Source organism: Magallana gigas, chromosome 6, assembly GCF_963853765.1.
Source record: "Magallana gigas chromosome 6, xbMagGiga1.1, whole genome shotgun sequence".
NCBI classification, from domain to species: Eukaryota; Metazoa; Mollusca; class Bivalvia; order Ostreida; family Ostreidae; genus Magallana; species Magallana gigas.
The window spans coordinates 45,186,931-45,198,941 of NC_088858.1; positions in this window are offsets into that span (position 1 = coordinate 45,186,931).

Here is a 12,011-nt window from a genome sequence, read left to right on the forward strand (position 1 = left end):
TGCGAAAGGAAAACATTAAATTTGAATTTTCTTGATGAACATGACGACCTTATTGTCGTTTTCCGCAAAGTTTTAGGGAATTATTATCAAAAAGCTCAGGTACCAAAGTGCGACAAGTTGATTCGATAATGCCAGAAGATGAGGAAAAAATCTGGACTCGTGGAGTACACCGGATTTAGATAATTGTGTATTTCATTTCGAGCCATAATTAAGTGGCTGTTTAAGCAGTAAAAAATGTTTTCTTGTAATAATTTTTATAGCTGCTTAAAACATTTCACAGAAACTGGTATGTTCTTTGAACTTCATGAAGCACATGAATTTGTAAATGATAAATACAATTTTCTTATTTTTTTGCTACTCTTTATTTTTTTTTTTAAAGTGTGATCTATCAGAAAAAAAAGTGTGATCTATTACAGATACACCACATAAAACTGTTGTGTATCAAGAAAAAATGAATTGCTGACATCAAAGGAAAAGCTCACAAACAATGATACAATTGATTGTACAGTGCCGATAGACATAGCTTATACTCAGCAAGAACATTTTTACATGTTGACTACATTTAATTTTCTTATTATCGATGTTACACGATTAATGAATATCTCTCTCTCTCTCTCTCTCTCTCTCTCTCTCTCTCATTGAATACAAATATCGGCCAAGTGATTATCGATTTTAAACAAAATGACAAATTAAATGATGCAAGATGCATACGGTATTCCGAAGTTTTAAGAAATATCGCGATTCTCGGATTATTTCTATTGGTGTACATTATAACAAACACACATTTATACACATTGACTATCATCGAAATTTGTATCTTGCATAAAAAAGAAAAGATGAGAAACCATTATCTATGAAGGGGAATTGTATGGCCATGCATGTTATTAATTGTAAATGTCGCACATGTAGTGTTTATATTTATCGATAAACATGAATTAATTTATAAAACGGCAATTTTATCGACTTGATATGAAACGTATTATAGAAGTATAATGATTGCGTTTACAAACCTGTTTAATTTTGAATCATTTACGTAACTGATTTGAGATGAATATTATCATATAAAATGCTATAAGTCCATGAAAATGTGGTGAGTTTTCAGGCATTATATGACTGATTTTTTACATGTAAGTTAGCTAAAAAAGTACACACAACATGTGGATTTGAATTGTAAAATTGCACACGAAAACAAAATATGTTGCGCTCAAATAATAAACAACTTTTTCATTCGTATATGTAAACATACTTTTATGTTGTTTCATTAAAGGCACTTTACATGAAAATGTCACTAAGAATCAGATCTTTCCAAGAAATCAAATGCGATATATCAGAGTAGATTTTTACGCTGTCAGAATATTTCTCGAACTCTTCTAATCCGTTAATTATAGCTTTTTAATTCGTTGAATAATTTCAAAATTTGATCGCAAATTCTTAAATTGTAATAGAATATGCGAGAATTTATTTTGTATGTTGGCAGTGGCACTATAACTGAGACATAGCCGCTTCTCTCGTATTCCTTCCTACTAATTCAAAAAGTGTAGAATCGTCTCCCGTGAGGTGAACTTCCAAACTTATGATTTGAAATATTTGACTTGTATTGTTTCACAGTAATTACAGCACAGATTTGAACAATACTGCTCTGCATCGATTCGGTATGTCTCAGCCTTCAACATCTCTTATCAACAACGAGTGTGCAGCATAGTTTTTTTTTTACTTTATTAAATCATACATGTATTGCTCATGCTAACTAAAGTTGTATAATTTAACTCAGATTACTTTATAAATCATCATCGGAAATCCGCGACCAGTTGCGCATTCAGTTAACAGCGTATGCGAGACGGGTTTTTGGTTTTTAACAATGATTTATAAAAAAGTGATTTCCCAATCAAAGAATATTTTCATCACACACTAGAATGTAACATGTGGTGTTTAAGTTTCATAGCGGATGCAAAAGCAGCAATTTTATGACGTCTCAGCATCAACTTTTGTGCAATATTTACGCGTTCGAAATGTGTAGATATTGACGTTACATGTGTATATTTCATTTATCAAATATTTATTTTTTAAATTAACAGGTAATATTTGACTGAAAAAATATTAATCGCGGTATTAAAACAAGGCCAGACTCTAGTTATTCAGAAAACACAACATAAACGCAGAAAAAAAATAGAAACAGAAAATTAAAAAACTGCGTTTACAAAGCCGCAACTTTGACGTTGTTTTCTGTGCATTGTGACGTCAAAAGATAAGGGCCCTTTTCTCATGACGGCAGTCATATATATTCAATAGAATTCAATATTCAATAGAATTCAATTTTTCTTAATGTAAAAATGAGTTTGTATTCCAGAGTTCAATCTCACTTCGCGCTTAATTGTCCAGTAATTAAAAAAAAATTAAAAACTTTTTACATTCAGATAATGATATGTTTATTTTCTAAGTGAAATAGACTACCAACAGTTAACGTTGGATAGACTAAGATAAATAGCTTCTTTATACGCATGGTGAAGCAGGGAAGGTTTTGCACTGTATACCAATCTATGCGAGTATAATAAGAAGCTTTGAATTATTGAAAAGTTTGAAAGATATAATATAATTGTGTTTATTTTTTGCTGTATATGCGTGATGTAAGAGTTTCCTAAATTTCTCCATACATAATACAAGGTTGTTAAATTCGTCTGAAAATATTGACAAGTGGAATAATAAATTCTTTGAGACCATAATAAGTATATGCGTTTTTTTAAAAATGTAATCTGTTTATTAACTTATAATCAGTTTTAAGATGTAGATGAAACTTTCTGCATGTTATGCATGATAATAAGGCTGTCGTCATGCACGTGTAATTGTCATGTACATGTATATGCCAATAAGTTTTAAGTTCTCTATATGTAAACATTGATTGTTTATTGTTAAACATCTGATACGACAGACTTTTTATATGGATTAAATCATTTCTTGACAACAGGTGCTTGAGGACAGGACTGACCCCCCCCCCCTCCCCTCACCCTCACCTCCCTACCCCATGTATCTTGACAAACGCGACATTAGTCGTTTTTTTTTATTAAAGTATCCTTTTACGACATTTCAAATTCAATTAATACATTCATAGCTCAAAATTACCTTTAAGAAATCCTCTCTAGCTATAAGATAAGATAATAATTTCCAATTTTCCTAAATGAGAAATTACATATACAAAGTTGTCCATGCATATACATGCATATGAACGTACAGCAGTTTGGTGAGTATATACAAGTATTTCATTTATTCTTCTTATCTAAACAATATTTTACACAATAAAATATATTAAATGGCACATCTTATTTTATTTATCCTACATCAAGGTCAAAATGAACAAAGTGAAATAGTATGTCATTGTGAACAGTGGTTGGAGGATGGTGGCTTCTATTCCAGGGTCTGCCTCAAATAGCTCTACATCAAGATTGTCCTACCCTGGTGAACTCACATTCTTAAGGGTCTTTATTGCATCTACTATTTCATCTTTGGTTAGGGGAGGGGGGGGGGGGTCAGTGTCGATGTCCAGGTCCTCAGTAGCTTCTGGTATGACAGCTGATTGTCAGGAGATGGCCAGTTCAGTACTTCATGGTATTGTTAGGTCCATCTTTCTTCCTGTTCTTTCTCCGTATTCAGCAGTGTACCATGTATTCCTTGATAGGCCCTCATGAGCTTTTTCTATATTTACCACATACTCGTTTTGTGATCTTGTATACTCTTTCTTGCTCTCCCTTTACTGCCGCTTCCTCTGCTTCTTATCTTGCTTCATGAGATTTTATAAACATATCTGTTTCCATTGTAAAATTTTCTTAATGTAAAAATGACTTTGTATTCAGAGTTCAATCCCTCTTCTAGATTTACTGTCCACTAATTAAAAAGATAAAATCTTTTACACTCAGATAATGATATGTTTATTTTCTCAGTGAAATAGACTACCAACAGTTAACATTGGATAGACTTGTATGCAATGTGTAACAGGGAAGGTTCTGCACTTAATTCCAATCCAAACCATTACAGTAAGATGCTTTGAATTATTGAAAAATACAAAGAATGTCGTCCCATTTCATATGTAGATGCAACATATGTGCTTTTTCCCCCAGCTCCTGAATTTTTTAAATATTTGATATGTAATTTTTATAAAGATATCATTTACTTGTTTGTCTTTTTCTTGTATATGCGTGATGTAAGGGTTTCCTACATTTCTCCTTATAAAATACAAGGTTGTTAAATTCGTCTGAAAGCCGAGAAGCATTGCCAGTGTATGAATATTGTTTGAAATATACTATCAAACTACAACTACCAGTACAAACGACGACCTCATGTCGAAGCCCGGTAATTCCTTTCACTGAATATCTGCTTGTCATGCCCATGTAAATACCATTGGATCAAGTTACTATTATAATATATATATGTATATTGGGTAAATTGGGACAAAAGTTAAAGCGCGATTTATGATCTTAAGGCGGTTGGCACCTAAAATACTAGTAATGTCATAGTAGAGGCATACCTTTCCTCTTCCTATATGCAGGTTGGGGTTGTTTTAAATAAATTATATGGAACATATTGTGTACATGACTTTAAAAGAATATCTATCTAAAAAGCTTCAACTACCCCGTGGGTCTAAATCGGGGGGGGGGGGGGGGGGGGGGGTGTTATTCTCAAGCACCTGTGATAAGTGACAGTGACTATTCTTCCTCATAAAATATATGGACTATATTTGTTGGCAGTGTTTAAAAACTCGCATATAACACGTATTTTAAATAATGCTTTAAAATAATAATAATAAACTGAAACGAAAATACTTTCCAAAACCTATCTTTGGGTTTTGTTTGACATTTAAACTATTTTAAATTCAAACAATTAAATCAACGGTGATAATAAATGGCAAACAATCATTGCCGTAATGATAGAACGTCATTCTTCTTCGTTGGTTTAGATTATGGTAATAATTTGATATAAAATATAAAAACTAGAATTTTTAAATAACATTGTTTCCAATTGGAAAAGGTTTGATAGAAAATGAAGAATAATGAAGCAATGGCTCGTTACTTTCATATGTCTATTGAGTATCTTCGGTAATCTTTAAAGGGGCATGGTCAAGATTTTGGTCAAATATTATTTTTCTGATTTTAATAACAATTAACAATAACAATTACAATGCTTCAGTAAGCCATTTTTAATAGGCTTACAAAATTTGAGTGTTATTTGTTGAGTTATAAGCGAAGTTACAGAGCTTGAAGTTCTTTGCTATGTAAACAAAACGTTTGTTTACATTTTGCACGATGAAGTGAAAATTCAGGTTTAGACCTAAAAATGAATTTGTTAAAAGTTAGAAACTGTTTATCTGTGCTTAAAATTAACAAAATTATAGACAAATAAGCTGGAATGTTTTTTACTGTATATTGAATCTATGTAAACAAAAACAGGACACGAGCCTTGTTTACATGAAAAAGAATTGTGAGCCCTGTATCTTGCTTATAAATCTAAAGATGACTCAAATTTTGTTTGATCATTAGAAATGCAATTCTAAACCATTGTAAATAAGAAAAACAGAATTTGACCAAAATCGTTACCATGCCCCTTTTTTGGTAATGAAATTTAAGTCATCGTGAATGCACATGTAATACGTATTTGAATAAATTTCATTTTAATACTGTTCCAAGTTCATATTAGATTAAATATACCTATGTATAACGGTACTAGTGACTTTCCATTGCTTAAAAAAACCCTGTATTTTGCAGTATATACCCGTTAAATATAGACATGCATGACATTTTTGGCTGTTGTACGCAATTAAAGTTTTCATTTTAGTTTGCCTAGCTAATACCGGTAATGTGTAAACCGATGTATTGTGTTGATGAACCAAACTATACAACGAACTAAAGTATAAAATAGTATTTTATACAACTAGACTTTGACCAGTGCGTGTTCGGATCGACATTGCATATGATATCGGACATTTACAAATAGATACATCGACACACCGTATTGTTGACATTTAGATAACCAAGCTACAATGATGCTATTAATTTCACTACACTCTGCTTAGTTAGAATAATCTGTTTCTCGGGGACAGGCATTCATCACAGCTAAAATGCCTCCCATATACCCGTAATGTAGCAGAACATTGCAGAATCGATTTTGAAGAAAATCAACGAAGTTGCATTGAAAATATCATTCATAAAAAACTATTCTGAGTGTAAACAGATAGCCATGCTATGACCTTGAATTGATAGTATTACATAATGGTCACTATGGTATTTATGTGTACCTAGGTGCTGCGCATGGAATAGTGTTAATGATGATTAACAGAATGAACTCTATGACTCTTGTAGCAATGTGTAGTATTCCTAAATGATGTTATTAAACAAGGTGAATAATACGGGCATAATAATATCCAAATTGAGAGTTTAAAAACAAGTGTCAAATTTGGCGATTCTGTGTTGCAACGATAGCTCTAGTACTCTATATTGAGTCATGTATTGTGTATTCTATATATTAACCTTTGTAACCTTTTATGCCATGTATGAATGAACGTATTATGAGTAAGTGATGCCTCATACTAGGTGGGGGACTCTGAGACCCAGGACTCGGAGTCTCAAATCCTGCATCCAGACTCTTTGATTGGCAGTTTTGACGGTTTTGTTACTTTATTTAGGAATAAAATATTAATCTTAATTTTGAACACTAAATATTCACTCATGATCGTCGTATATGGGCCGAACTAGTCAAAACTGTCCATCATAAGTAAAACCTTATATATACCCATGTGAAATGAGAGATAGATTCCGCTTATAGAGATTCTTAGACTCTTGATTTGGGCTGCTTTTAATTGTTTAAGTATACGATCACGCTTTATTAAAACAGCTTGAGAAAGAAATACTGTACTTGTCATCACTAAGTTTGAGCTGACCCTTAATTAGATCCGTAAGACAGAAGGCTTACATGAACTTTCTTGGTGCCGTGACCAGGATTTAGCGAAGTTCAAAACAGAATAAGGTAAGAACCATTTCTATATGTCTCTCATAGCTATCTCGAAGTAAACAACTTTTTCTAAGCAACCAATATGACGACAGGTGATGGGTTTGATAAAAAAGAATTTACAAACCAAATGGAGCAATTAGAAAAACAATTCGCGGGGTTGGGTCAGAACAAAGAAAATAAAGGGCAAGAAACAGGTCAAAAGTCCTCAGAAAAAGAACAGATTATACAAAATACTTTTGAAACATATCATGATGCTTGGCCGTATGAAACTCGTGAACCTCGACACCGAGTCCCAGATCAGGATGATGATAAATATTTTTTCATTGGTCTAGTTAAAGCTATAACAGCCGCACTCTCAGTGCCCCTATCTTCTGCAACTCCTTTTGAGGGAGATGCTCAAAAATTTAAACAGTGGATAAAAGAAGTTGAAAAGTACAGTGTTATGTCTGGGAAACAAGGTCATTAGATTCCCATGCTTGCATACATAACGAGTAAGGGTTCAGTTGGGAATTATATTAAAAGGTATTTAGATGAAACAGATGCGTCTGAAGAAATCCCATCTTGGAACGATCTTAAGGAATCCCTTAGAAATAACAGATCCCCAACACGCGTTAGCAGTAATGCGTAAGACTCGACAAAATTCAAATGAAAGTGTTCAGTTGTTCGCCGAGAGACTATTGCAAATCGCAGAAGACGCCTACAGTAATAACAGACTAAAAGAACCTTTGGTACAACAACAGTTAGTAGATATCTTTTGTGACAGGTTGACATTCGACTACCTCAGAATGAAAATTTTGCGAGAAAACCCTAAAGATTTAGAATCCGCAATTCAAATAGCAATGCGAAAACAAAATCTGAGACAGAGGCTAGCAATAAGAGGATCAACTAGACTCTTGTTGCCATAGCAATAAAAAGGTCTTCCGTTCCTCGTGTATCAATCTGCACACAAAATCCAGTTATCTTGTAAACAGAAAATGGATACATGTACATTTTGTATTTCCTCAAAGTTTGGATGTTCAAGTTTTTGTTAGTTATAATATCTCGTTGAAAAAAGGTTTTTATCTAGGGACCGGAAACGAACAAACGGAAGTGATTTAAGAAATGGAAAGTAGATATTTTAATACATTTACCTACGTACGTTACTGTTCATCACATTGAGCAAAATGTTTTAAAATGCTTCGAGTAATAACCGGAAGTGACGTAGGACCCATTGAAACCCGTTAAACACATGTTCAATCAATGTCCATTATCTATATAAGTTTTGTGTTTTGATCTATCACAGTTTCTGAGATCTTGTGGGTACTTTGTTTTTCAAAAAGAAGGCTACCTGAGATATTTGAGATGCCTCACCGGAAGTAGATCTTTATTTTACAACGTGAAGATGACCTTTTGTATTTCTATAGCTAAAATGTTACTTCAATGCTAAATAACCAAAATATTTTAAAAAAAACAAATTTGGGTGTACTTCCTATGACGACCGGAAGTTACGCCGGATAAAACAAAATAGTGTTAAGACATGTACATACATAGGTTTATCATCCAACAAAGTTTGGTTGTTCAAGTCGTTACTGTTTTTGAGATCTCGTCGAAATAAAGGTTTCGGTCTCTGGACAGGAAACGGGCAAACGGAAGTGTTCAATGTAATGTGTATTCAATATTTCTCGTATACTTGCCTTTTGTACATTATTTTTTATATATCTAACTAAAAAATATCAAAGGAAAACAGTTAAACTGATAAACAGCTCGATTTTTTTTTAACTCTTCCGGTATGAACCGGAAGTGACGATCAACAAAATGAAACAAGTTAAACACATCTTCAATCAAATGTCTATCATCCATGAAAGTTTCGTGTCTTGATCGCTTATAGTGACTGAGATCTCGCGGGTACAAAATGTGTTTTAAAAAAGCTACCTGAGATAATTGAGATATCTCACCGGAAGTAGAATTTTTTTGTTGATATTACATTGCAGAGATTTCCTATGTATAATTGTATTCTTATATATTAATTCTATGGAAAAGAAATTTAATGCGTAAAAAAAATTATTTTTGATGTGCTTCCGGTGACAACCGGAAGTTATGACGAACAAAACAAAAGTGTTTAAACACATCTACAGCAATAGGTCTATCATCCCACAAAGTTTGAATGTTCAAGTCTTAACCGTTTTTTAGATCTCGAGGTGACAAGGTTTTTTTCGCGGGACAGGAAACGGACGAACGGAAGTGAATTTAGAAAATTTTTAATTAAAATCCTTGAGATCTTTTAATTTTCTGTCATTCCTGAAAATTTTATAAAAATCCATGAAGACATCTCTGAGAAATTCACAAGACAAACAGGGGAAAAAAATAATAATAACTAGACTCTTGTTGCTATAGCAACAAAAAGGTCTTCCGTTCCTCATGTATAAATCTGTGCAAAAGATATATTTCTCTTGTAAACAGAAAATGGATATAATTTATACTGTAAAGGAATTCCCAAGAAATAAACAAAACAAAAAGACAAAACGTCATTTTTTGAGTACTTTCTGTGACGACCGGAAGTTACGCCGGATCATACAAAACACAATAAACATTACCTTGTCTTTCCTCAAAGTTTGGATGTTCAAGTTTTTGTTAGTTATAATATCTCGCTTAGAAAAGATTTTTGTCTCGGAACCGGAAACGATCGAACGGAAGTGATTAAGAAATTGAAAATACGTAGTTTAGTACATTTACCTATGATACGTTATTGTTCATTACATTGAGTAAAATGTTTAAAAAATGCTTAAGAAAAAAAACCTTTTATTGCTTGAACACTTCGAGTTAAAACCGGAAGTGGCGAACGACCAAATGGAACCCGTTAAACACATGTTCATTCAAATGTCCATTATCCATACAAGTTTTGTGTCTGTATCTCTCACAGTTTCTGAGATCTTGAGGGTAGTTTGTTTTTTTAAAAGAAGGCTACCTGAGATATTTGAGATGTCTCACCGGAAGTAGAACTTATTTTTGGTTTTTTTACCATGTGTAGATGACCTCTTGTATTCTTATAACCAAAATGTTACTTCCATGCTAAATAACCAACATATTTTTAAAAAATCAAAATTTTGCGTTCTTCCTGTGACGACCGGAAGTTACGCCGGATGAAACAAAATAGTGTTAACACATGTCCATACACAGGTCTATAATTCTACAAAGTTTGGTTGTTGAAGTCGTTACCGTTTTTGAGATCTCGTCGATATAAGGTTTTTTGTCTCGGGACAGGAAACGGACAAACGGAAGTGCTTAATGAAACTTAATTTTTTTATATCTTGTTTACTTTCCTATTTTACATTATTAGTCATCGAAACAGCTTAAACTATAAAAAAAAAACCAGTTTAACGGATTAACAATTTGATTTGTTTGAACTCTTCCGCTTTGGACCGGAAGTGACGGAGGACATAATGAAACTGTTATAACACATCTTCAATCAACTGTCTATGAGTGGTGAAAGTTTTGTGTCTTGATCACGTACAGTACCTGAGAACTTGCGGGTACAAAATATGTTTTAAAAAAGCTACCTGAGATAATCGAGATATCTCACCGGAAGTAGAATGTTTTTGTTTATTTAACATTGCATAGATGACATATATAAGGATCTATACTAATATCTTTATTCTATTGAAAATAAATTAAATACGTAAAAACAAAAAAAATTGAAGAGCTTCCGGTGACGACCGGAAGTTACGACGAACAAAACAAAAATGTTTAAACACATCTACGACTATAGGTCTATTATCCCTCAAAGTTTGGATGTTCAAGTCTTTCTCATTTCTGAGATCTCGATGTGACAAGCTTTTTAACGCGGGACAGGAAACGGACGACAGGAAATAAATTTTCAAAAAATGAAAAAAACGCCTAGAGATATGATCATTTTCTATCAGTCCTGAAAACTTGAAGTAAATCTATCAAGCCATCTCTGAGAAATCTTGTGGACAAAAACTGGGAAAAAAATAATAATAAAAAACCTTACAATCTCTATAAGGTCTTCCGTTGGAAACGGAAGACCTTAATTACATATATCTAATTAATAACGCAAAACAAATCAAAATTATTTATGTTACAAACCCGTATGCAAATCAAGTACGTACCTAAAATGATAGATAATATCCATGAAAATAAAAACATATGATATATTTTTGAATTCATCTTCATAACGAACATATTACCGATATATTTATTCTTCCGAAAAGGTTTCGACAATTTTCCCACAAAACTTCAAGAACTCTCATATGGATGGGTCGTATTGAATTTGCATAATTATTCCAATCGTTAAACTTAATTCAGCAATTTTTTCTGCTTTGAAAAGAATAAGTGTTCATTTTACAGATAGTGAACCATTACGTTGTGAATATTGGTACATTTAACTCAATAAAATAACCTTGTATGTAAAAAAAAAAAACCAACAGATAAATAATTATGCAAACAATCTAATGACAAAGGATTAACTGTGTCAGGGATATAATGAAACACCTTACAAAAAAATTATTTTACCACGCACATGCTATCTAACATCTCCTATTTAAATAGCTAGCATACAATGAGTTCACACTTCGTCATATAAGATAGAGACAATATTATTTTTACACAGTAATAATTGTGTAATGTATTTCATGTGCAATACTTTGAGATTTCAATATGAGTACATACATTGTGTCACTCTTGAAACTGTAATTACCTGTATTGCTACTGAACATTGTGTCCTCTTTGGGGGATATTCCTCTACAAAAACTTGGTCCAGTTTCATTTATTTAGTGAAACGGCAAGAATTCAAGAAACGACATGAAATCAGGCACACAAGAAAATAGACAATGTGTATTTTATTACCGGTACAATTGCAAGAGATGTTATTTGCAGTTGATTTTCTTCATACTGCAAGTATTATTTTGCAGGATAAATAGAAATAAATTTATAAATACGGCTCATCAATCGTTGTTTGCACATTTTATTATCTAACATCTCTGGCTTTTCTAAACTACATTTTTCTTTTGAGCAGTACCGCA